The sequence below is a fragment of the Lactuca serriola genome, chromosome 8 (genome assembly GCF_051521515.1).
Source record: "Lactuca serriola cultivar US96UC23 chromosome 8, Lser_US96UC23_V15, whole genome shotgun sequence".
Lineage (NCBI taxonomy): Eukaryota > Viridiplantae > Streptophyta > Magnoliopsida > Asterales > Asteraceae > Lactuca > Lactuca serriola.
Window position 1 is genome coordinate 300,738,454 of NC_136415.1, and position 4,840 is coordinate 300,743,293.

Consider the following 4,840-nt stretch of genomic DNA (forward strand, 5'->3'; position numbering starts at 1 on the left):
TGAGTGCATTCGGCGAGTCAGGTCAAACTTAGACTGTTGACTTTAGGGTTAGCCAGCATGAATTATGGGGATCATGGAGGGGTAAAAAGGTCTTTTACCCATCCCAGGAATTTGAGAGAAAGAGAGAGAAACGTTGGTGTAATTGAGTAAGAATAGAGTATTAATAGTGATGGTTATCCTATGTATTAGGCGGAGTCTAATTCGAGATTTTCGAGCACGAGACTTATACTTACTAGCTTACGAGGTGAGTTTTCTCGCTATACTTACCATGGGTGGTATCCTTGTGTGACTGAGATCTATTATGTGCTTATTGTGCTACATTTCATGTTTTTCTTATGATTTATGCTCATTATTGTGAACTTATTGAGTTAGGGCTGGAGGGTCCTCCTGAGTAGTGGGACCGAAGGGTATCCACTGGAACACATTGACCAGAGGGTTGTATTGAGTTAGCCTCGAGTGGCTAACACGATGTGTGTGGTATTTTGGGGAAATCACTAAGCTTTGTGCTTACCATGTCATGTGTTATGTGTTTCAGGTACTTTCTCAGATCACAGGAAGAGCCGAGCTGATTGTACACACATCAATGATTGAGTTTTTATTTAGAGGATCCTAGAGTTTTGAAATATGAATAGTTTTGATACGAGATTTGATGATTTGGCATTGTGAAACTTTGTATTTATTGTGATATTTTGTTTTTAATTATTTTTAAATTTATTGTGCTTATTTTGTGTTCTATATAGGTACATTTCTTGTGGGTTCTATACATTTCTTGTGGGTTCACATCAGTATCCAACGTGATGCATTGAGTCGACCTTTGAGAGTTTCTATTGTTGATGAGCATGCAGTTTTCGCTACTGATGTGTACCGAGGGTGTGTATTGGAGATTTTTGGTGACAAGTTTCCGATTGATCTGGTATCGGTTGAAATAGGTGGTGTATGTGTCATCGTGGGCATGGATTGGTTGATCATTTCGGAGCCGTGATCGACTGCGAGCGTCATTTAATGACTATAAGAGACCCCAGTGGGGGAGTGCTGACAATGTATGGTGAGGGTACCAGATCTGGGTCAGCCTTCTGCTCTGCTACCAGGGCAAGGCAGAGTCTTCAGCAGGGTTGTATGGGCTTTCTACTATATGTGTCGGATATGCAGGTTACTACCGAGAGACCGAGTTCTTCTACCGAGGTTCTAATAGTGAGGGAGTTTCTAAAAGTTTTTCCTGAGGAGTTACCAGGCGTGCCTCCTGAGAGGCAAGTGGATTTCCGAATTGATTTGGTTTAGGCAGCGGCGGCTATCGCTAGGGCACCTTTTCGCCTTGCCCCACCAGAGATGCAGGAGTTATCCTCACAGGTCCAGGAGCTGCTAGGGAAGGGGTTTATCAGACCGAGTAGCTCTCTGTAGGGAGCATCAATCCTTTTTGTTAAGAAAAAGGATGGTAGACACCAAATGTGCAATTATTACTGGGAGTTGAACAATTTGACGGTCAAGAACCGTTATCCACTTCCGAGCATTGACAATTTGTTCGATCAATTGCAGGGGGTGTCTTAGTTTTCCAAGATTGATTTGAGGTCGGGGTATCATCAGATGAGAGTCTGTGAGGAGGATATCCAGAAGACGGCCTTTTGGACTCGTTATGGGCACTACAAGCTCATGGTGATGCCATTTGGACTCACCAACGTACCGGAGACGTTCATGGATCTTATGAACCGGGTGTGTAGGCCCATGTTAGATCGATCGGTGATCGTGTTCATCGATGATATCTTGGTGTATTCAAGATCTAGAGAGCAGCATGAGGAGCATTTGAGAGAGTTGGGATTTTGAGATCGGAGAGGCTGTATGCCAAATTCTCCAAGTGTGAATTTTTGTTATGAGTGGTCTAGTTCCCGGGACACCTCATTAATCAGAATGGGATATTTGTCGACCCAACCAAGATTGAGGCATTTATGCGATGGGAGGTGCCGAGATCCCCATCTGAGATCAGGAGTTTTCTGGGATTGGCTGGCTACTATCGGAGATTTATCAAAGATTTCTCCAAGATTGTCATTCCCCTCACCAGGTTGACCCGAAAGGGTGTTATTATTATTTGGGGTCTCGAGTAGCAGGCCTCGTTTGAGACACTTCTCCAAAGATTGTGGGAAGCCCTGGTGTTAGCCCTTCCTGAGGGGGTGGAGGACTTTGTGTTATACTGTGATGCATCTATATCAAGGAAAGGGCACGGTGCTAATGCAGAGGGGGCACGTGATAGCATATACGTCGAGGCAGCTGAAGCCTCACGAGAAGAGATATCCCACCCACGATCTAGAGTTTCGGGCGATGGTGTTCGCCCTCAACATCTGACACCATTATCTGTACGAAGTTCGGTGCACCATATTTACGGACCACAAAAGCTTGAAGTATCTCATGGATCAGCCCAACCTAAACATGAGACAAAGGAGATGGTTAGATGTGATGAAAGATTATGACAACGAGATCTTGTATCATCTGGGCAAGGCTAATGTGGTAGTCGACCCCCTGAGCCCTACAACTGAGAATGCTTTGATCCGTGATATGTGTATGAGGATGACGATGATGACTCCAATCTTAGATACCATTCAAGAGGCCTAGGTTGAGGCTGTGAGACCAGAGAACTGCAAGAGAGAGTAGGTAATTGGGCATGTGTCTGTGTTTGTGACAAATAATCGTGGGCTTATAACTTTTTGAGGGCGGATTCGGTTGCCCAATAGAAGTGGAGCTCGGCGTACACTGACGGAGGAGGCGCATAGGTCAAGACTCTCGATCCATCCTGGGGCCACCAAAATGTATTTGGATCTAAAAAGGGATTACCGGTGGCCCTGTATTGTCACACCCCAAATCTAGAACGGAGGAAACGTTCTGGGGTGGAGGACGTCATGTACAGTATCATAACAATGTAAAGTAGTAAACAAGCAACAACATCATCCATTGCATTAGAAGATGTGTTCTTTCATATTAATTAGACACCAAAATACGAATAAAAAAAAGTCTTGTATATACTTTGTCTTCTCAAAACTTGGTCATCGGTACCTGTCTATTGTCGACCTGAGAATACAAGTTAAGCTTGTGAGTTCATAAGTATTTAGTGGCAATGTTTGTATAAGTTTGCTGAAAGTGTTTGTAAATGTTTTATGTAAAAGTTTGTATATGTTTGGAAACTCCTAGAAAATCGTATATTTTCTACTAGTATGAAAAGTAGTCTTCTACCAAGACATGACTATTTTGTATGTTTGTTACTCTTAAAAAGTGAGTGTCTTTCCCAAGTATGACTATCATTACCAAAACATAGTTTACATTACCGTTTATGTGAGAAGATCACAACTTAAATGTAATGGGAAAATGCATGTGTACTGCACTATTGTATATAGCAACTACTGTAGTAATAACTTGATGGGTTTTAAGCGTAAGAACAATCCTATGTGCTCATACAAACCCTAACGCTTGGATCTAGGTTTCTCTATTGTACATGCTTTGAATCCAAGACTTACAAACCAAGATCTATCATATATAATTCGAAATTATCATAAAGAAAATAGATCTAAGTGTTTTACCTCTTTCAAGTAGCTTGAAATCCTTGTAATCTTCTTGATCTTGAGCTTATAGTCACATTTGTAACTCCTCTAATGCTTCACAAACCCCACAAACAAGAAGGCAATATGAGGGAAGATGAGAGATGCTGAAATCGGCCCTAGGGTTCTCTTAGAAGCATATGTAGCCGATTTTCATAGCCTAGGAGTCTTATTTATACTTGCAGGCTGCTAGGGTTTTAGTCTAAACCCTAATGGACAACTTAACCACCAAGCAGCCCAACGAACCTTTTGGAATAAGGCCTTGGACGAAAATATGATGGATCCCCATCATAATTTCGTTCCTCCTTAAGTCCATAAGGTTTCCTTAGCCCAAAACTTAATTATCATTCATTTGACAGTTTATACCCCTTTATTTAATTAATCTCTTTTAGTCACCAAATTAATTCCTAATTAATTTATGACTAACACTAATTAAATAAATATGATTTCTCCTTTAATATATTATTCTTATAATATATTAATAAACCATAATATTCTCTCTTTCTCCTTAAATTACCTTGTCAAGTTGCTTTGGAGAAGGCAACCCAAAAGGACCATGCATAACCGAATCAAGTACATACCAAATATAGTTAGGGGCTTAGACACTAATCCAACTGTCTCCCACTTGGATAAGTCTAGTAACTATTGTTGGATTAATGTCTAAGTCCATAACTATAATTGGTAAGACTTGACCCGACCCGGCATGGTCCATTTGGGTTGCATGGCATCATGCACTTGGATAGACTATAATGAGAGAAATAAGACAGTTATGGTTATTAATATATTATAAGTTCTAGTATATTAATAATAAGAATAATAAGATTATTTAATTAGTATTGATCAAGAATTAATCTAGGATTAATTAAGTGATCTAAAGAAGACTAATTAAATATATGGATTGATTGTGTAAATCATCCATACTTATATAATGGGCTAATGCTCCATGGATTATCTAGTTGGGCTAAAACCCATATGATGCTCCATGGATGCTCCATGGTGTATTTGAACCCATGGATCCAAGGAAATGGAAAGTCATGACAATTAGGGTTTACCCTAATTGTAACACTATATAAAGATCTTATTCTTGACAAAAATGGGCGACTAGTATCATTCTAGAGAGGGCTAGCCGATTTTCATGAAGTGTAGAATTCTCTCAAGTTATTCCAAGTGAATTTGGTGTTGTGTGAACCATTTGAGGTGTCACACTTGGGGCACTTGGCACTCAAGCTTCATGAAGACTTTCTACATGAAAGAGGTATGTA